General features: G+C 31.9%; 1 long non-coding RNA gene across 1 annotated transcript in view; it reads right to left on the bottom strand.

Moving 5' to 3' along the window:
* The window catches only part of LOC127557815 (uncharacterized), a 38,551-nt gene that overhangs the window by 1,881 nt on the left and 13,047 nt on the right, over positions 1-23,623 (bottom strand). Inside the window, exons 4-5 of the long non-coding RNA XR_007952635.1 lie at positions 21,674-21,712; positions 742-844 (exon numbers count right to left, since the gene is read on the bottom strand). This is a non-coding gene — a long non-coding RNA (uncharacterized LOC127557815). The remainder of the gene's footprint in view (positions 1-741; positions 845-21,673; positions 21,713-23,623) is intronic.

Here is a 23,623-nt window from a genome sequence, read left to right as displayed (position 1 = left end):
ACTTTCTAGTGATGTTTCCCTAAATTTATGTAGGGAGAATGTTCAGACAACATTCATAAATTCTGTTATCAGATGGTCCTTTAAGACATTTCAGCATGACAGAACTCATGCTTTGTGAAGAAGGTTAAAGTTCATGCATGAAGTACCATCCTTGGAGTGATCCTTTAGCAGAGAAGACTTTTCACATGCTTTGGTCAAATTAAATAAACTTCTCAGTATCAGAAAAAATTCATATGAATAGAAGTTCATTAGGAGGAGAGAGAAGAAGGGAGAAAGGAAAATCTGTAAAGAATGATAAAATATAGTGTAAATAGGAACTACCCCTTGAATAATGTCAGCAATCATAAAATATAACTTTGTTAAAATAATTTCATATCACAATACAAAATATGCTTATTATAAAAAGGCATTACATTTATATTAATTCAAATACAAATATTATGTAGATTTAATCACCACTGATTTTTTTTTGTCTTCATAAGTTTTGTGGATATTCTTTTACTAAAAGCATTACTATGGATTACTCTCAGGTTTTAGACAGGAGAAATTTGGAGGAACAAAGTATATCCTACATTCAAATCAATATCATAATGTTTATCTTATTTTCATAAGGAAAAAATCTTCTGCTTGATCATCTACATTTATACAATCATCACTATATTGTCTTCTACCAGAGAGAACTATTTGATTTTAGAATATGACAGAAAAATCTATTTCTGGCAGGAATAGAATTCTACTTACATTTATATTTGTTCATAGATTTTATGATGGATAGCTCTGTAACTAGGATAACAGTAATAGAGATAATATAAGGAGAAGTCAGCCCCCTTTCCAACCTCAGTTTCTGTAAAAAATAAATTCATAGAGAAATCATAATACAAATATAATCATTTAATATATATACTTTTAAACTGTTCTTATATTTAGTTGTACATCAGTTGGCTTTGGCACCTGACTTGGGATCTTAGTATCTAAAATTTGGATAGGGCCTCAGGGACCAACTAGTCATACAAGTATCTCCTATACCATCCCTGACAAAAGGGCCCCGTTGGATTTTTTCTGGAGAGGCTTACTCATTCCCTCATGAGACAATCTGTTCTGTTGGACAGCTTTAATCTTTTCTTATGTTGTCAATATCAAGAATAAGCTTCTTTGTAGCTTCCATTCATTGATACCCATGATGTTAAAACAACACAGAAAAAGCCTATTGTCTCTTCCATGTGACAGAGAAACCTCCAAGTATTTAAAGACAACTACCATGTTATCTGAAGCAACTACCATATTCTATTCTTCACTATGTTGAACACCCTCAATTTCTTAGAGATTTCTTCATATTTTTTCTTAACGTGTCTGGCAATCTTTATGAGAGTTTATGCAATTAAAAAATTAGCATCTCAAATTGAATACAATTCTCTGGATTTGTTATTATTTGCAAAGATTAAATGGGGCCATCATTTTCCATTATTGGAATACATAGTTATACTTCAGTAAATATGTGATATTATTGATTTGGATACTCCCTTCAAAGGTCCAGATAGTAGTCTGGTGTTCATTATGCTTTGCATCCTGCATAAATCTTGTAGAATCCTTGTGTAGCATTTAGGCCATCTCATATACTATTCCTTGTTCCCAATTCAACGGGCTCTTTCCCTAGTGGTACAAATCCTAAATAACGTCTTTCAGGTTATCACACGTTAATCATAGATTAAAATATGCCGTAGTTTGCTTAAACTTCCATTTCCTTACAGGTCACTTTCAAAATTGATTCTTTTGATGTTCTGGTTTTTATCCTATTCGTAGTCATGAACATCATGGAAAGAATATTGGTGTTCAAAAGTCAGGCTTTTGCATCAGGGAGCAGTTTGGAATCATTAAAAGGACTACAATTTCCCAGATGGTGATTCAACCCATTTTTCTCCTCCTCACTTCTGGGCATAAGTCATTTTACATTTGAAGCAACTACCCAAAACACATATATTAATAATCTGCTTGTTGATTTGATACTCATGCTTGATGATCACTGATATGATGTCATTTGATAATTTTTTTTCTTTTTTCTTCTTTCTCTGATGATTACTAGATTCCTTTCTTTTGAATCCCTTTGATTCTCACTGAGGAAGGCTTAAATTATGGTAGAGCTATGTGATACATAAATAAGATCATCTGAATAAGACAAGGACATCTAGGGAACCTCAACAATTTAGGAAAGTATGTTTGAACTTGGCATAAGAAATCCTCTATGACAATGGTGAACATCTTTAGTGAATATTTTTGTTTTATGTCTAGCTGTTAATATTCAAAGATTCTCTGTGACTATTTTTATCAAGGAATTTTATTTATCTCAATATATTCATTAAAGTCACTGTTGAAAAACCTACATGACTTTAGGTGATAAAATAGATAAGAGTTTGAACTTGGAGTCAGGAAGACCTGAGTTTGAATCTAATTTCAAATCTCTACTAGCAGTGGGATCCTCTTCAAGTTATTTAACCTCTCTCAACTTCAGTTATCTATAAAATTGGAATAATAATATCTCTCAGGGTTTTGGTGAGGATAAACTGAAACAATAGAAAGTGCTATATAAATGCTAAATATCATGAAAAATATTAGCATTATTTTTCATTTGTATGTGCATCTGGACATTTCTTTTAGAATATGGTTATTTATTTTATTAAATGTTCACTATAAATTTCTAAACATTAATTTAAAAAAATTGAGTTCGAAATCCTCTTCTACTTTATTCCATCCTTGAGAAAGCAAGCAATTTCATATTGTTTATACATGTGAAGTCATGTAAAACATATATTCATATTAGCCATCTTGTCAAAGAAAAAGCAAACAAAAAATAAAACAAAAACTATAGAGTTAAAAAAAACCATACTTTCACCTGCATTTAGAGTTCATCAGTTCTTTTTGGAAGTGGGTAGCATTTTTTTTTAAATCTTTGGTCCTTTGAAATTCTCTTGGATCATTGTATTGATCAGAGTGGGTTAAACTTTTACAGTTGGTCATCTATATAATATTGCTATTACTGCAGTTTTTGAGTTCTACTTACTTCATTTTTGCATGAGTCCATATAAGTATTTCCAGCTTTTTTCTGAGAGCATTCTGGTCATCATTTTCTTATAGCAAAATGGTATTCCATTACAACCATATACTACAATTTGTTTTATTGTTTCTCAATTGATGGGCATCCCCTAGATTTTCAATTCTTTGTCACCGCAGAAAGAGCTGCTACAATTTATTTATTTATACAAATAAATCCCTTTCCCCCATCCCCATCTTTTTTTGATCTCTTTGGGATATAGAACTAGTAGTGGTATTGCTGGGTCAAAGGGTATATACATAGTTTTATAATCTGTTGGGCATACCCCAGTATGGCTGAACTAATTTGCAATTCTAGCATTTATCATCTTACTTTTCTGTCATGAAAGTCAATCTGATAAGTGTGAAGTAATACCTCAGCACTGTTTTAATTTTCATTTTTCTAGTCAGTTGAGTTAGGACATTTTTATGTGACCATTGATAGTTTTGATGTGATCCTTCTGAAAAATGCCTATTCATATTCTTTATTTACCAAATGGAGAATAACTCTTATTTAAAAAAAATAAATTTGGTACAGTTTCTTATATATTTGAGAGATGAGGCCTTTATCAGAGAAATTTGCTATATGCCTCTCCCCTCATCATTTCTTCTTCTCTCTAATTTGTTGCATTAATTTTGCTTATGCAAAAGTTTTTTAATTTCTTTTAATCACTATCATCCAACTTCCTAGTATTCTCTCTATCTCTTTTTTGGTGTACCTTTCAATAAATAATTTCAAAAAAACAAACTTTATTGCCTTTATAAAACCAAGCAAAATGTATCACTGTAAAGCTGACTTTACTTAAAAGAAATCTACCAAACCTTTTATAAACCCAAGACTTCTTCTATCATGATCATTCTTTAAGTTATTCCTCTTGAAATTTGTTGATGAAAATCATCAACCTAAATGAACTTTAAAATTTTATCCTTTTTTTTTTTTTCAGATGTAGAATATCCTATAATTTCTTGATGGAAAGACTTCTTGGGAGGTAACCAGAGAAAATCTGTGCACTTCATCATCTATTAAAACTTTTATACAGATATTCAAAGAGTAATAAAACCTCAGAGTTGAAAGGAATCTCAGAGTATCCAATCAAACCCATTTCTTTTTTTACTTAATATTATTTTATTTTTCCAATTACATGTAAAGATAGTTTGCAATATTTATTTTTATAATATTTTCATTTCCAAATTTTTTCTCCCTCCCTTCATCCCTTAGCTCCTCTTTTCTCAAGATAACAAGTAATCTGATATAGATTATATATGTACAATCATTTTAAACATATTCCTATATTAATCATCGTGACAGAAAAATCAGGACAAAAAGGGAAAATCATGAGAAAGAAAAGTCAAAGGAACCAAAAAAAAAAAGGTGAAAATAATATGCTTCAATACACATTCAGCCCCCATAGTTCTCTCTGGTAAATGAATGGCATTTTCCAGTTCAAGTCTTTTTGATCACTTCATTTCTAAGAAGAGCTAAGACTATTATAGTTTATCATCACATAATCTTGTTGTTACTTGGTATTACATTAATAGAATGTTCTGCTGATTCTTTTCACTTCTTAGCAGTAGTTTATGTAAGTTTTTTCAGGCTTTTCTGAAATCAGCCTGCTTATCATTTCTTATAGAATAATAATATTCTATTACATTCAAAAACCATAACTTATTCAGCCATTCCTAAATTGATGAGCCTACACTCAATTTCCAATTCCTTGCTGCTACAAAAAAAGAACTGCTACAAATATTTTTGCATGTTTATTCTTTTCTCTCTTTTATGCTCTTTCCAAACCATTTCTGAAGAAGAAATGTTCTTACAATGCATACAACAAATGGTCACCCACTATCTGACAATCTATAGTGAAGGAGTGCCTTTTGAGGCATCTCATTCTGTTTTTGGATAGTTCTAATTTTAGGTTGTAAAATAAAGTTTATTAGCTGTTCTCTCCTTTCTAACAAATGGAATGGATGGGAATCATTCTTTATAAATCAGCTCTCATATGATTGAGAAAAAAATAAGGACAGTTTTAATTATTAGTAAATTTTTTATCATACCAAATTGAATTTAAATTTTGCTTTATTGACTCACAGCTTTTTTTTTTTTTTGGCAGAAATGATCAACAAACCATAAACACAATGCTTCTTGTATTCTTTATATTTCTCAATTATTTGAACGAATATTTAAAATGCTGTCTGGATAAAAAAAAATTGCTTTTTTCTAATGCATTTAGTAATAATATCCTCAATACTTGCATAATTTACTTTTAATTGATTTTTAAAATGGAAATGAGTTCTTCCAATCTTTTAAAAACATTTATTGTTTTCCTTCTGATTTTTCATTTTTAGTATTCTGATAAATTATTCAACCAATAAGCATTTATTAAGCACCTACAATGTATCAGACACAGTTCCAACTACTAAATATATGAAGAAAAAAAAAACGAAAGCATCTTTCTTTGACTTGAAAGAGGTTATATTCACAAGGGAGAGAAAACATGTATGCAAAAAGATACATAAAATAAATGTGTAAAAATAAATATCAGGTAGTTTTGGGGAGGAGCAGTGGTAGTTGGGGAAATCAGAAAAAAGAAAATTGATATAGATGGTAGTTTTTAATTGATTTTTGAAGGAAAATGAGTTTTTAAAAAATCTTATCTAATATTTTTCCCAGCTACATTTAAAACAATTTTCTTACATTTTTAAAACTTTTGAAAACAAATAAAATTTTGAGTTCCAGAATCTCTTCTTTATCCCCATTTTCAGCCCCTTTTAAGAAACCACATGTTAAGTTATGCAAAATGTTTCCATGAAAGTCATGTTGTAAAAGAAAACATAGATTTCCCACCCTTATTTTTTAAAAAATCCTCAAGAAAAAGAAGAGAGACAAAGAAAGAGACAGAGAGACAGAGAAGCTGAGAGAGACAGAGACAAACAGAGACAGAGACAGAGAGACTGAGAGAAAGAGAATGATTCAACCTGTTTTCAGATCAATCTGTTTCTTCTTTGGGTCTGGATGGAATTTTTCATCATAAATCCTTCAGATTAATTATAGATCATTGTACTGCTGAGGATAGCAAAGTCATTTACAGCTGGTCATCCCAGAACATTGGAATTACTTTGTATACAGTACATTTCACTTTGCTTGAATTCATAGAGGAACATTCAGGTATTTTTTTCCCCAAAAGTATTCTATTCATCATTTTCATAGAACAACACTATTCCATGACAAGTACATACACAGTGTACTCAGCTATTCCCAAACTGATGGACATCTCCTCAATTTTCTATTCTTTGAAGAGAGCTGTTACAAACATTTTTGTACAAATAAGTCCTCTTCCTTTTTTTAAAAAAAAATTTCTTTTGGAGATTCATGCCTAATAGTGATATTATTATATCAAAGGATATGCATGAATTTATAGCCCTTTGGGCTAGATTATATCTTTTGAGTGTTTATCAGTTGGGGCATGGCTCTTATTTATTACTTATTTTTAATAAAATTGATTCAAAAACTGAGAGTTTTAAGAATGAGAAGTAAATAGGAATTTGGGGCATATTCAAAAGCAAGAAGACAGGAAATTCAGTGCTGTGTATGAGGAGTAACATGGCTGCTTTGGCTGGATAGAAGAGGGAATGAAATAGGGTAATGTGTATTAAGACTGGAAAGGTAATTTAATGACAAACAGAAGAATTTACAATTGATCAAATGTAAAGATCATAAGGAGTCATTGTTATTTATTGAATGATATAGTTAGCCAATACTTTTAGATAATTCTTTTGATGCTTTTGTGAAAAATGTATTGATGTGAGAAGAGAACCTTGAAACAAGGAGAATGATTATGAAATTATTATCAAAGTCCATATACTTGATGAGGAAGCTAGGAGACTTAACCTTTTTTCTATCAAATCAGATGAATCCTTTAAATTTCTCATTATAATGTATTTAAATGCATAAAATAGGATACTTGAGATTTTAATGGACACCAATTATGTTGACACATAGTTATCAAACTATAAAACATCATGATATGATTTTTTTGTTTCTTAACACATTAAATAATAAGATAATATATTTAAAATATTGGCCAGTTAAAATTAAATTTGACTTTTAAAAATAGGCTTATCAATATAAGGGCTGTTGTTAAGCTTTGGGATTGTCTTTGAGAAGACAATACACATATCTTGTTGGACATCCAAACTTAATTTTTTCTTTTGATGGTTACAAGTGCTGAAAATTCCTATTCACAAAAATATGTTGTTGTAAATGGTTTTTAAAGTTTCTATAGCTCACCACTTTACAAAGCATGAATTAGTTTTATGGGCAGAAAGATAGAGCTTATATACAATTTAGTAGTGAGTCTAATAACTATTGTATTTGGATATAGTCATAAGTGTAAATGAAATTTAGAGATATGTACAACCACTTTAGAGTTATTTGGAAAGGTTGCTATTAGTGACAAAGTTAAAAGTCTTGCCAATACTACCATGGTGTATTATCTCCATTCATAATGGAAAAATATCCTTAATTTCAGTTAAGAGATTAGTATTTTTCCCCATCCAAATTCACATAGCCCACTAAAATCTATCCATTAATTGACTTCAGGTTAAGAATCTATTAATCTTTCGGTTAATCCCTGGATGTTTGTAGGGGAGGGGGGGGATTGATAAGGGGTACCCCAGGCTATTGCTTTGAGAAACTTTTACAATTGGATCTTTTTTTTTTCTTTCCCTTCTATCTTTTATTCCCTCTTCTGGTTGCCTGTTTTCCTTTTGATGTTTTGAACAATTGTAACCAGTGCTCCATCTCTGGTCTCCCTTCTCCAAAACTTTGTCATCTAAATCCATACACCTTCTTAGCTGACCTCATTCTTCTCAAGATTCAGGGTTGATTCAAGAGCTTTAAGTTGTCTGGGGGAAGAAACTTAACAGAATAGAATTGATGAGTAGGTTTTCATATTTTTTTCCTGTAAGTAATTGTGATGGGTTCTTTCAGCATACTTCCTGTTCTTGTTGAGTTTTCTGTATTGTGAGAGTTTTTCACTTATTTATTTCACTTACTCATTTCCCCAGATATCTTATTGGGATGATAAAATAGGTATATGAGTCAGTAAGTGTGATCTTGATGCATCTTCTTTGGGCAAAACTATTTGTGATCCTTTCTATTCTTTGTAATCTTTCTCTCTTTAAATATTTTGAAAGTTGATTATTGAGGGTCTTTTCAATTGTATTGCCTCCAGGAAAGATTATTTCTATCTGCATTTGGCAAAGCTCAACTGTTTTTTCCTGATTTCCATCTTCTTAAGTGCCATCTGTATTTCTTGATATTGAGGTGATAGAGTTCAAATATAGTGATTGTTGTTTGGAATAGGTCACTGTAGAAATGCTCATAGATTGTTAAAATTTACTTCTATTTGTTGTCCTCTTTTTAGTTCCATCTATAAATGGTTTTGGTATTCATCAGCTTAATTTGGTTTTACAGACTCAATTTCCTTTTCCCTGTTTTTTGCTGTTTTGTGAGATGCTACTTGTGATCTTCCACTTTTTTCCCTTAATGAATCATTTATTTCCTAGAGGAATAAACAAAATAGAGTATATACAAGTAGATATGATGTTTTGATGGATTCTTCATTATGGAGTTTCAAATGTTTCCTTGAAGAAAGTCACAAAGCTCCAAATTAGCTAATTCACCATTTCTTTATCTCTTGATAAGGAGTCATCAATCACCATCATCACAATCCATTTTTTCCTCTGGAATGCTCTTCTTTTGGTAATGCTCCTTAGAATCAGATATGGTTTGTTGCTGTTTATGAAGGATTGGATTCCATTTTCATGGGCATATCCTTAGAAGCTTGTTGGATAGCTGCAGTGTTAGAGTTTTTCCTCTTTTCTCTGTTACATACTACTCCCTAACCCTTTGACATTGACTTTGATCCCTTTCTGCACTGTTAGAATATTTTTCTTGTTAAAGTATTCCTTGGACTATTTCTTCTTTGCTGGCTAAGAATCTTTCATCCTCTCAGGTATGCTGGAGGATAGAGGAATACCAAAGGCCTTTCATCTAATCCTCTAGTAAGAAGGTAGACTTACATTTACAACATACATATTTGGTAAATTCCTCTTACCTGAAAATATACATTAAACAAGTCCTCTGGGTCAGTGGAATAAATCCCTCAATGTCCATATTTCTTGGGTCTCCTGGTAATTGCAGTTCATAGTGAGTCACCTTAGACACTGTTTTTATAAACTAGTAGGCAAACTGCTTGTTTCGTCTGATCTCCCACAATTCTCTTGGGTCAGTGCTGTCCCTGAGAAGTGCTGCTATCAATCTTATTTGGTTTTTTCCTTCAAAACATGGAAATGCCTCATGAATTTTGAGTCATTTTTACATAGAAACTATAAAAAATGTTTTCTAGATAGTTCCAGTTTTAGACTATGTAATGCTGGAATACAAATTAGATATCTGATATCTTTCTATCGGCTATATTGACCTAAGTCTCTGAAAATATGACTCAGAATTAGACAGAGCATTGGCAAAATTGAAGATAATGAGAGTTTTAAGTTATCTTCCTCTCTTAACTTTCAGACTATTTTCAGAGTAATAATAATAGCTAGCTAGCATTTACATAGAACATTAAGGATTATTAAATGATTTATCCATTGTTTTCTTATTTGATCTTTGCCACACTTTGAAGTTGGTACTGTTATTTTCCCTCTTCTCCACTTTTTTTTTAATAAAGAGATTTTCTATTTTGCCCATCTGAAAGTACAGTGATTTTTCAACGATTCAATTCCATTGCAAATCAGGAGCCTAGTGGGCCCCTTTATCTCAGATGTGTACCACAGTGATGCTGGGCTTAATGAAGATACCCAATTGGCTTTATCCCTACTCTAGCTCAAAATTCCGAAGTACAACCAATTCATCAGCCATAGTCTCTTTCAGGGGAATAGATTTTAGGTGTAGCCCATCACACCTACTTAGCTTTTGCAGATGGGGAAACTGAGGCTGAGAAAAATTAAATAACTTGTCCAGGGTCACATAGCTTGTAACTATCTGAGGCAGAATTCAAATTCAGATTTTTCTGATTTCAAGTCCATAATTGACCTACTGTATCATTTACCTGTCTTTTTTTGAGAGGGCCACAATAAACCTTTGCCCACCAGGAATTCCTTGAGTGTGGGCCTTCAATGTATTTGGCTTGCCTTTGTAGCTCTATGATCTGAGGAAGAATTTTTTAACCATTTTTTTGTATCATTGACCCTTTTGGAAGTCTGATTAAATCTATAGCATAATGTTATATTAAATACTTAGGACTGCAAAAGAAACACATTTATATAGAAACACAGCTCTCAGAATATTAAAAACAAATAAGTTCATGGACCCCAGTATCAGATATTCATCCCTAGACATTTCAGCTTTCAAAACTTCCCTGGCTGGTATGACTGGATACCTCTAACCCAACAAATCATACTAAAATACTAGTGACTGCAGTTGCCAATTCCTGTAGATTTTGCCTTCACAATATTCTCTTACATCCAACCTTTCCTGTGTATTATCATCCTAGCACTATGTTTTATTTACCACTTGCCTGGACTATTATTATTACCACGACTAGATCACAAATTCACATTTCTGTGATGATGGTCTCTGATAGGTGAGCATTTGCATTATCTTCACCTGGTTTCAGGTTCCCTACATCAAGTATCTACTCACTTTACTTTTTTTTCTCACTTCTCCCATCCCCCGCAATTCAAGGTCTGAGAACAGTAATCAAACCCAATCTACATTTCTTGCAATAGACATATGAGTCTTTTCTTTTACAATTATAACAATCAATTCCCTATCCCAAACATAGGATCTTTTCATTGGGGTTACTAAACTCTTCTCTGACTTTCAGAGTGATACATACTGGTTGCAATAGACTTTCTGAGCTATCCACCTGAGTTACAGAGGTTTTCTCCCTTCATAATGTTTAAAGAAAGACAAAGAAAACACACTCTCTACCTGATTGAATTTCTTCTGTCATAGCCGGTTCCCTATAAATATTGTTTTCCCATTTAGAGTGTAAGCTTCCTGAAGGCAAAAACTTACATGTTTATAGCTATATCTCTAGTGCCTGCAGATGAAAAGATTAAAATGATTTTTTTATTCCTTCATTCTTTTATTCCTGTGTTAATTTCAGACATCTATATAAGACTTTCAAGACCATTCATAATCTGATCCCATTTTGCTTTTACAGACTGATTCCATATCACTCACTAGCCTCTACACATTAAATGTGGGTTTAAATCTCAACTTGGTCACTTACTAGCTATGTCAACAGAGCCAAGTCATTACAAACTCTCTGTGCCTTAGCTTCTTCATCTCTAAAATGGGGATAATAATACCTTTATTAACTACTTTACAATTTATTTATGTGTATGTGTGTAAAGCTAACATGAGAATATATTGTATGATGCTTTCAAGTGATATATATGTATATATATATATATATATATATATAAATCTTTATTATTGCTACTACTATTATTATTACACCTCCCAGACATATTTGTATTTTAACACAGAACTTTAAAAAGCACTTTAATCCAAGGGAAAGACCTTCTATTTATATTTGAAGCTGTAGAGATTTATTGGGGCTCTGGACTATTTTAATGTTGAGGTTATAGATTCATAGTGATTTTTTTGACATATACTTTTATCTTTTTATTGGGGCTACTAAACTTTTCTCTGACTTTCAGAGTGGTACATATTGGTTGCAATAGACTTTCTGAGTTATCCACTTGAGTTACAGAGGTTTTCTCCCTTCATAATGTTTAAAGAGAGACAAAGAGAACACACTCTCTATCTGATTGGCTTTGATTTTCAGATGTTTAACAAATGTCACAAGCTTGAGTGCACATCTCAAATGTATATTTATGTAGTTGAGCACAGCAAAAAAGTGTCTTTAGGGTTCTAACATAAACAAGCTGCCAGTCCTACATGGGCTATCCTGGGGGCTTATGGTAAGTGGAGGGAAAGGGCTTCCTACCTTTTATAAATGTGGGGGGAAAATCACTAATAAAAATCACTAGATTGTTTTAAAAATAAGTACATCTCTAAAGATCAGCTCAGAAACTAGAAATCCCAAACTAGTAAACCTTTGGAATGCTTATGTGGCACATATTTCTCTGAAAATACTCTCAATTTTAACCATTTGCTTTGTGTAGACATAATTATACAAACACATTTGCTTTATTCCTCATATACTCTGTCACTTGAGTACTTGCCTCTTTATTAGCTATCCCCCATGGATAGAATGCTCTCCATTCTCATGCCTTTATATTTTACTGGCTTCCATCAAGATTCAATTCAAATCTTCTCTTCAGGAAGAAGTCTCACTTTCCCCCATGATTGCTATAGACTTCTTTTCAAAATGACTACTTTTTATATTGGATATATATATCCAATGTTCATACTTGTTTGCATGATATCTCCTTCATCAAATAAAGCAAAACAAAACAAAACAAAAAAAACCCCAAATTCCTTGAAAGGCAGGAACTATTTTTGCCCATTATTGCATCCTTAACACTTATCACATTCTTAGCACATGGTAAACTAAATAAATGCTTGTTGATTAATTGGATTATAACAAAATAAATGGACAGTTTGGAGTAAATTTTGAAGAAGATTTTATAAACAGAGGCTGTCTATTTATGAATAGAAGAGGAAATATAACAACAGGTGCTAAGTTGTTTATTGTAAGTATGCCACACAAAACTATATGATAAAAGCATTAAAATTGTAAATATGTCTTTTTGGGAGAGCTAAGGAGAAAGTATGTTATCAGGTTTTTGAATCATAGAATTTTAGAAAAAGAAGCTTAGAGAATGTAGAGTCCTTCTCATTCTATAGATGAGGGAAAAATAATTTAAAGAGAGGTAAAGTGTTTTAATTCATTACACATCAAAGTTGATCACAATGATAGAAATAGATTTTAGAACTCTGGTGTTTTAGTATAATGCCTTTCCTGTTATCTCACAAATAAAATACTTGGGTTTTTTTGATCCTTCAGCTTTTAGGCATTAAAATAGTTATTGCCCAAATAGTACTATCTTCTCTTATTAGATCATGATGAAGAATGATAAAGCAACTCAGTTTTTATGATGAAGTAGTGCCTAAAATGAAACTTAGGGTCATCAAGGTAGGAAAAGTTGGCTAGGATATAAAGAAAATTCATCTATTCCAGGCTGCTCATAGAACAAATATTTGTAAGATTCCTATTATGGTCAAAGGCACTAAAAGACGTGTAAAGATGCCTAAGTCATGGTCCCTGCATTCAGTGAGTTGGCAATATAATAGGGAAGAAAGGCTATTTTCAAATAATAACAATAAGAGGTGTAATATGGCAAGTACTGCAAAAAAAGGTACAGGATGCTATGGGGATTCAGAGAGGAGAAAAATAAGATTAATTTGATAATTTGGCTAGGAGAAAGACTGGAGATGGGAAAAACAGCTAGGAGATAATAAAACTTTAGAATAAGAAACACAAGCTTTGAAGTAAGGTGATGATGATAAAGTGAAAAGAAGAGGGAAAAATCCAAAGAAATGTTAGAGAGCCAGTTAATAATACTTAGGACCTTATTGCTTCAGGAAAGAAATATGGTAGAAAGAGTCAAATATTTAATCAGCAGATTGTGAGCAGCAAAGAATAAAACAGTATATACAAGTAGGAAGCATCATATGCAGATAGCTAATACTTTAAGTTAGTGCCACCATATCAAAATCACTTTGTATAGAATCCATATTTACATATTGGTAAGTGAAAATCTAAGTTTAGGTGTTTACAAATGGGAAATTAATCAATGAGAAAGGACATGCTTATAATTTCTAGTATATACATTAACATTTGGAAACATTCTATATTTCCAAATTTAAGTTTCTTGAGGTCAAAATTGTTTTGCTTTTATATAACATTTTTATCCCCATATCCTAGAATAACATCCAGTCAGAGCCAGCATTTGACAAAGTTGTTTGACCTATTAGATGTGATACTTGAATTTTGTTGTTGTTGTTGGTCTGGTCTGTAATTTCTTATAGGGAGCATGTGTGCAAGGAAATTCCTTCTAACCCATATAGATTGTCAATTAAACTTCAACTGATGATCTGTGAAAGTTGCCTGGGGTCCTGAGAGACTTAGTTGACTTGTCAAGGGTCATACAACTAATATGTGTCAAAGATGACATTGAAAATAAGTCATCTAGACTTTGAGGTGTACTACCCAACCACAACACTAGAAATGATCCACAAGACAAAGACAGATAATTTAAAATATGTACATACATAAAGATATAGCAACATGGACTTTAAATGATAAAAGTCAACTTCAGATTTCCATTGTTATGGTTAATAGACTTTCTAGAATATAAAAACAAATAAATAAAAATATATAAATGAGCATAAACATGAATATCAGAATAACAGATATGTTTTGAAAATTTTAATATATTTTTCTTGTATACAGCTATAGATATAGATATATATTCTCCCTTTCCCCCCGCCTTATTTCTACTTATCTTGCTATAGAACTCTTATTTTCTTTTTTTACAGATTTCTCTGGTGTTTGCTCTTTCTTAACATTGTGTTAATGAAGTTGTTTTCATGGCTTCAGATTTTTTTCTTTTCTCCCCCTTTTTTTTTTTTTTTTTGCATTTTGAGTTCTTACTTAAATAAATCTATTCTCTGTTCTCCCTGATATTCACTTATATAAATTCCTAAGGACTACAATGGGATATATATTTTTTTCTTTAATACTCAGATATGCCTCTTTTTGTCCTTTCACACAACTAGCAGACACTACTTAGTTCAGATCTTCATCCTCTTTCATATGGAATATAACTATATTACATCTAAGATCAAATATAAAATCCTTGTTGGACATGTTTAGCTCTTTTACAAGCAGACCCCCTCTTATGTCTTCACTCCTCCTAGACAGGACTCCCTTTACATTCTACTCTGTAGTGCTTGCTGAGTCTTTCTCTGTACCTCCCTCCTCCCACATCCCACTCCAGAAATCCTTAGTATCCTTTGATGGTTAGCTCAAGTGCTATCTTCTATATGGTTTTTTTTTTTTTTTTTTTTTTTTTTTTTTTTTGGTGTGTGTTGTTATTCCCTTAGCTACTAGTGATTTCCTTTCCAAGACTGTCTTTCAATAAAATTTTAATAAAACTCAAGTACCTACTATAATCCAAGGTGATATGAGGTAATGCTTTATGAAATTTAAGCACATATATGGAAATTTAAACACATTAATATGTACTGATGGACATCAAAATTGAGAATTTAAATAAAAAAAAGATGATTGATAATAGAAATTCAAGTGAGTCTATTATTGATTCGCTTGCTAATTATTCTTCCCTGGTGATGAGCGTTAGTTTTTAGTTATACTTCAAGGATGATATCTATATGTTATATAAATATAGAAAACAGTATAAAGAAATAATTAAAATGATTTGTGGTGAGTTCACCATTCTTCTCTCTTCTCTTCCACACATACAAACCAAAAACTGTGATTTTCAGATAAGTTTTAGGGAGTTGCCTGAAATATTTTGGAAATTAAGTGATTTTTTCCTAGGGTAAACACAGAGAGTCAATAACAATGATGGTATTTAGATCCAAGTAACTTTGACTCCAAACCCATCATTCTATACATAGCAATGTATAAAAAAATATTAAAATAACTAAGTTTCTCTGGACATCTTTAAAATTAAGGCACATTTTTATTTGTATAACACAGGATGTTTCCAAATGCTATGTAATATCCTAGAAGTTATAAGCATGTCCTTTCTCATCAATTAATTTCCCATTTTTAAGCACCTAAATGTACAACTTTACTAAGCAGTGGAGACACAATAATAATAATAGTTCTTTTTCTCAAGGAGCTTAAAATCTGAGATAAATTCTAAAAGGCAGATTGTGGTAAGGGTCAAAGAGAGATCCAGACAGTATTACAAGAAATTAAAGGAGGGGAGATCTCTTTATGGGTCTTTAAGGATGAAGACTTTATATATATCTTAGCTATTCTTTTTCTATGAGTCATAACCAAAGGGATATGGCAGCCAAAGTATTAGCTTGTGAGATTCATGTGATGGCATGATCTCTGTGGGCAAGGTACAGCTTTTACATTTGGAGATATTAAAAAAGTATAAACCTGACAGAGGGGATACCATTGAGGTAAGTAGGAACATAGAACCCCAAGAGCAAAAATATGTGAATAGACATATAAGAGAGAGATAGTATCGCTTGGTAAAGAAAAGGCTAGTTTTGAAATCAAGAAAATCTGGATTTAAATCCTGTCATCAATACATAATAATAAGTATTGATTATTTACTAGGCAGTGAAGATATAAAAACAGAAATGAAACACCTCGAGGTGCTTATAATCTATTGGAAGAAATCACTTATTAACAGATAAGTATATTGAAAATATAACCAAGCAAATGCAAATTAGTTTTTAGATAGTGGTAGTAGGAGAGAGCCCTAACAGCAACATCTTTGTGTGACTCTAGATAAGTCACTTAATCTCTCAATTCATGGAATAATTATCTAATAGCATAGTGTTGGGGGAGTTGCCATTTGTGGACAATACTAGGAGTTACTGATTCGGTTGAAGGATCCAGGTCTTCATTTGCACCCAGCCTGCTAATAAAATTATGCATAGGATCTGTTTGGTGGTTCATAAGGGCAAATGCATGAAATTTGAAGGAGATAGGTTGAGATGGGAGATGAATTGCAGATTCAAGTAAACTATAACATATGAATGTGAAAGAAGTAAACAGAAAATAGGAAAGGCAGAATAGAATCTGTTTGTGGAGAACATTAAATGCCAACTAGTCTTTATTATTTCTTGTCTAAAAAATTGACATCATGACTTCCTAAGTTTGTAAATAAGATGAAATATACTACTTTACATCCCAATACCCCTTCTTCACATACCCCTCTTTTTCTTTTTCTTTTCCAGGATTTCAAGCTTTATTATTCTTTGTTGTTTGGTTTTTAGGTCCCAGCACTGTTTTTTTATTTTTTTTTCCCTTTTCTATTTCCCCCTAAACCAAATGTTTCACAAAATATAGTTTATTGTAAAGATAATCTTCTTATATTATTGCCACTTCTAGTCAAGAATGAACTTAAAGTGCTCAAAATTATCATTTGGAATGGAAAGATTTATTTTATTCTTATGTTGTGCTAATGTGGCTCTTTTGTGGTGATACCATTTGGTTTATTGACACCTTTTTTTTCCCCCTCTGTTTCACTGAGCAGACTGTGTTTATCATTGTCTTATAAATTATCCTTCCACATGCCATTTGCTATTACTAATTGTCTTCTAACTTTCTCACCATTGGAGTAATGAGTGGCAATTTTGTATTTACCTCCACATCAATATTATGGTTTCTTATCATTATTATACTACATCTATTATTCTCTTATACTCGATTTGAGTCATGTGTTTATAATGTCTCTTACACGAAGGAAGCTGTGCTATTTGTATTCATGATTATTCCATCTTTTCAAAGGCATGTAAAACAAGAATATTAAATGGATTTTTTGTGTGTTATGGTTTAGGTTAGGAGACAGAATCAAAATTGCTAAATATTTTCAATAAAATTTTAAATTGTGCAATTGTACAAACACAGACACTTTTTATTTGCCCTTGTCAGGATTTCTAGTTGAATTAAGTGTGATAGAGTCTGTTAGGTAGTGCAGTGGTTAGAGTACTACACCTGGAGTCAGGAAGACCTAAGTTAAAATTCAATCTACACTGTAAGATCTTTTCCAAGTCACTTAACTTCTGGCTACCTCAGTTTCCTCAACTATATAATGGGAACAATAGGAGTTATCCCACAGAGTTGTTATGAAGAATAAATGATATAATAATTGAAAAGTGCTTAGCACTTAGTAGGCACTAGTTAAATGCTTTTTTTTTTCTTTTTATTTCCTCTTTTTCTCTTTGAAAAAGCTCTATGAGATTTCCAAAGGTTTAGTAGAATTGGAAATTCTGTTTCACAATCTCTTTCTATTTCTGTTTCTATGTCTGTTTTCTCTCTTTCTCTGTTCACTCTCTCTCTGTCTCTGTTCTTTCTGTCTCCATTATCTCCCTGACTCTCTGCCTCTGTTTCTGTCTCTGTCTCTCTCTTTGTCTCTCTTTCTTTTTCTGTTTCTCCTTGTCTCTGTCTCTCCCTGTCTCTGTTTCTCTGTTTTTGTCTGTCTGTCTCTCTTTCTCTGTTGTCAAGGTAAGACATCTAAGCACTTGGTATCTGTGTTTGTTAACTAGTGGCACTTTCACATGCTTAGGGGTTATGGAGAAATATGTAAAGAAGAAGGAGGTTGGTATTCTCCTATGGCAAAAAATTATAGAAAGTCTTATAAAGTGATGATGTGTAGGTTGATTGTGAATAAATGAATAAAATTCTACCTGCATCTAGAAAAGAGCAGGCATTCAGAAGGTTTTGAGGTAGTAATTTTATTAATAGGGATAGCAACTAGGCAAATGATTTCAGTGATGTAGATGATTCTCTATGAGGAAACTTCCTCTAGAAAAGCAGGTAAATACTTTTTTCTGTAATCTATGAATTCTCAGTCTGGGAGACATATTAGATTTCAGAGGGTCCATGAACTTTGTTAAGATAAGAACTTATGTGTCTATATCTATTTAATTGATTCCTTTTGTAAATATATATATATTTTATTTAAAAAATAATAATTCTGAGAAGGGATACATAGGTTGTACTAAATTGCCCAAAGGGTCCATTACATAAAAAATTAAAAATTCTTGGCACTTGAAGACTAGTTTAGAGTAGAAGATCTCAATTTTTGTCCTCAGTATCTACATATTATTAAAAATTATTGAGACTGCCCAAAGAGTTTTGCTTACATATTTATTGATATTTACCATATTAGAAATAAAAACTAATTGTGAATTTATAGATCATCTGAAAGGGTTTCAGAAACTCCCAGGATTCTCTGGACCATACTTTGAGAACTATCAGCCTCAAATATTGAGAATTTAAATGATTTGTCTAGGGTTACATAGGCTAAATGTTTCAAATGCAAGACATAAAGTCTGGTCTTTTTGGCTTTGAGATCAGCACTCTATCTACTATGCCATGCTGCGTCTTGTTTTCATTATTACTACTACTAATATTATTGCCTTGAATTTAAATAGCAATATTAATCACAAAACAATAATGTCTTATATTTGTGTGTAGTCTTTGATGCTTTTTCAGGGGGCTTTAACATATAAGATCTTTTTATTGTCACAAAAACCCTTTAAGATAGACAGGACAAATGCTTATCATCTCCATGTTAAACAGAGAGATAGAAAGATCATGTGACTATCCATGGCTGTACAGGTAGAAAAAGAGATGAAAATGACTTCATTTCTCCCAGTGCACTTTTACCTACAACACTAATTTAATAACAGGACAGAGAGTGTCATAACACTCAACACAGCAGGCCAGAAGAATAATGAAGATCTCTCGGTGCCATCTCTCAAACTTCTTAAAGAGCACAAGGTATTGGAAATCTCAGAGTAAAAAATTCTTAAAGGAAGATATTCTGTTTTCTCAAGTCTCTCACAAAAATGATGACTAAATTATTTCTTTTTATCTATACTGTTCAATGCTTACAAACTAGGACTCAAGTGGAGTAGGAATGGAATATCTATCTATATTCATGTATACATAATAGAATTCAAGTTATTATTTTTCAATACTTTAGTGGAGCTGAGTCACTCCAATGGGAAATATTGCAACCTTAATTAAACCTTTTATATCCTTATTCATGTCTTCCCTTAAATTCTCCAAAAAAAGAGATCTTTTTTGAAGGATCTCCTAGAGATCTTTTACATTCACTTTTTGGATACCAGTATAACATTTTGGCTATTTAGCTACTATCCTTTACTCTCTTTACACGATCACTCTATCTCCTTTTCTTATCATTTATTTCCTAGAATACTGTTTTTATAGACTTCTATCACTTAAAGTATTGCAGTCAATTTATGGCCATCATATATTACTCAATTGCTCACCAAGTTAGCCACAGTTTTTATTCCTCAGAGATCATGACATCCCATGACTGTAATCCTATAATAAATCCCATAATAGAAGATTGGTGTTAACAAAGTTAGGCTTTTTCTTTCAGCAAATAGTTTTGGTTTGTTGGAAGTACTATAAAATCTTCTAAATTCACTCTAATCTGTTCTTTTCCTTCTGTTTCATTTTGTGCCCAGTTACTCTCTCTCTCTCTCTCTCTCTCTCCATATATATATATGTATATATATATATATATACATATATATGTATATATGTATATATGTATATATGCATGTATGTATGTGTGTGTATGTGTTTGTGTGTAATTTTTCCTGTGTGACTTTCTAGGCTGAATCCTTGATAACCATCATTAAGGAGTCTGTTGTATTCTCCAAAAATCCTACCTCAATACTTTATCATGTAATGGAAATGATTTTGAATTTTAATTTAACTTTTATAAATTTAATTATTATTGTAATTTCTAGAAGCCATTGAAAAACTGGGGCCTGACAGAAGTCCTCAGAGGTGAGAGAAAAACTGGAATGTTTTTGAAGCCCCTTAAGGCAACTAAATATGTAACTATTTGGATTTGATGAGTGGAGTGAGGGAAGAGTTAAAGATTACTCCTCTGTTATAACTCTAGGTGAGTATGAGGCTATCATGAAAGAGTTCAAGAGAAATTTTTCATAACCTTATATTATCAACTTTCTTTCAGAAAGATGTTTTTTAATAATATAATCTTCATTAAACATGGTGTTGGCCAAGATAAAAAATGAAGTCGACTCATTAACTCCAAATTTTAAAAATTAACTCCTTATGGTCTCTAGAATCAAGTTCTCTCAAAATTTTCTAATTTTCTTATACCTTATTCTTCAACAAATACTCTTCAATTCAGTGACTAGTTTCCTGACTGTTTAATAAACAAAGCATTCCATCTGCTGACTCCAGGCACTTTTTCTGGCTGCCTCCCATGCCTGGAATGTTCTCTTTCCTCCACTCAGAATAGTGACTTCCCTGGCTTCTTTTAAATGCCAACTCAAAACCCATCTTTTATTGGAAGCTTCCCCAAATCTTCTTAATTCTAGTGCTTTTTCTCTTAATTATTTTCTATTTATCTTATTTACAGTTTACTTTGTATATATTTATTTGCATGTTCTCTCCCTAATTAGATTATAAGCCTATGAGGATAGAGGCAATCTTTTGCCTCTTTTTGTATCCCTAGAATTTAGCATAGTCCCTGGAAAATAGGAGGTACTTAATAAATGTTTATTAATTGAGGACTGGTGTCAGAATCAGGAAGGTCTGAGTTTAAGATCTAACTCTGAAATCTCTAGGCTACCCAAAGCTGGCAAAATCACTTAACCTTTCTTTTTAAAAATTTATTTTATTTTTAATTTATGGAGTAAAACAAGCATTTCTGTAACAACACAATAAAAAGGTGATTGTACACAAAACCGCAAATCTATGTACAACTTGCTATTCCTTTCCAAGATACAACAAAATTATAATTGTAAAATTCTTCTTACCCTCTTTTTTTATCTTCTCTTCCTCCTCCTCCAAATGGCCTATTAGACATAAATAAATTTATGCTTAATTTTTCCATGTCCCTGGCAATTCCAAACATAAAAGTTGCAAAATAGTGACATATTTGAATTGGTAGAAGTAGTATTTTCATTGAGAATTCCTTATATTAGTCATATCACTGAGCAGATCTAAAAAGTCTGTTCATGTGTGATGATATAATATCTTTCAGATAGAAATTTCCTACTAATCTATGGAGTAGTGATGGGCAAATATTGATCCATTGATACTGTCTTTATAGGATTCTCCTTATAATCAAGCATGAGTTTGTAAACTGCATGGTTGAGATTAGGGGTATAATCCTTAGAATGAGAGAGGACTCTCTTCTTTGAGAATCAGACTGATCTATTTTAGGTTCAAACCTATGATGTCAACATCATTAGTATCCTGCTCTATCGAATTATAGATTATATTTGTATAATCTACAATTTGGAAAATAATATTTCTGTGACTCATTGCTCTGTTTTGAAATGATCATAAATATTAGAGAACTATCATATATTTTTAAAATCTAATTTGGGGACACTAACAGAGATGTTATAGTGGTACATGAGAAATATGTATAAAACTAAGTTGAAGAAACCAGGCTTGAGAAGAATCACATCAAAAGTAAGAGAAAAATGTTTAAAGAAAAAGTTGAAGCTGATTGAACTTAAGTCAAATTTTATTGGTAAAACAAACTAATCTGATAACATGGGCTCTGAGTGGTAAAATTTCATTCTAACATATTTATAACACAGAATTGTGAATCTGACTTCTAAGCCCTCAAGAAAAGAATTCTGAACAGTCTTACTTTCTCTTGCCTGTTGTGAAATTTTAAAAAAAGATCCTTGCTATATCTCTTGCATTGCATCCTTTATAATAAAAATGTGAGTTGGGCAGCATTGTGTGTTTTTTTTTTTTTTTTGGTAAGATTCTACAGATGTTTAACTTTAAAATATATTACATATATGCTTTTTTTTTTTAAAGTGTGGTATATTAGATAGAGGCCTGATTTTGGCATCTTGGAATACATGGATTCAAGTTCTACTTCTGATACTTATGGCTCTCTATGCATGTCTTTAGCTTTTCTAAATGTAAGTCCTTTTTTTTTTTTTCCCTAGAACCCTTCGCAAAACTGAGGCACAATAGAAATCATCAGAATCTTGGACAAGGAATTCACCTTTCAGTGAGTGTCCCATGATGTGACTATAAGCTTTTGTGCTCATTATGATTTCTCATACTGCCACCCTCCTGCTAGCTTCAGACACTCTCATGTTTCCACTTCAAGATTTGTCAATAAAATTGGAGACAATAGTTCAGTGAAAGCCCAAACTAATGTTGAAGAGAGTTGAAGAGGGGAGGGTACACTGGATAATTCCAGGAACTGTTTGCATCAGCAGTACTCTGTCACCACTATTTCCTTAATCTACTATATCCTTTTCTAGTATTATTCTCAAAGTCCTTCCTTTCTTATTAGCACTTCATAATTCTTTTGCATTGGTGAAGTGAAAAGAATAAGATGCAAGAATTAGAATATCTGGATTATTCTAGTTTTATTTCCCCACTTAACCAGCTGGATCCACTGAGGCAAGTCAGTTAATTCTACTCTTTCAGTTTTTGTGTCTGTAGAAAAGGATATTTTTAGCTCTTTAGCTCTGTTCTGTTTCTGAGAATTGTTATGAAGATCAGGTGAAATAATGGGCATGAAATTGTTCTGAGAGATATAAAAGCAGTATGCATTTGCAAGATATAAATATTATATATTACTTCTATAATTGTATAACCAACATTATGAATTACACTTACCCCCTGTAATGTGTGCTCATGTAAATACAAACTGTGCATATTTTAAGGAAATAACATAGAAAAATTGAATATGACACAGATGTAAAGATCTTAAACCACAGATTCCA

The sequence above is a fragment of the Antechinus flavipes genome, chromosome 3, assembly GCF_016432865.1.
Source record: "Antechinus flavipes isolate AdamAnt ecotype Samford, QLD, Australia chromosome 3, AdamAnt_v2, whole genome shotgun sequence".
Classification (NCBI taxonomy): domain Eukaryota; kingdom Metazoa; phylum Chordata; class Mammalia; order Dasyuromorphia; family Dasyuridae; genus Antechinus; species Antechinus flavipes.
Note: the sequence above shows the minus strand (reverse complement) of the source record. Positions and strands in the feature narration are given on the sequence as shown.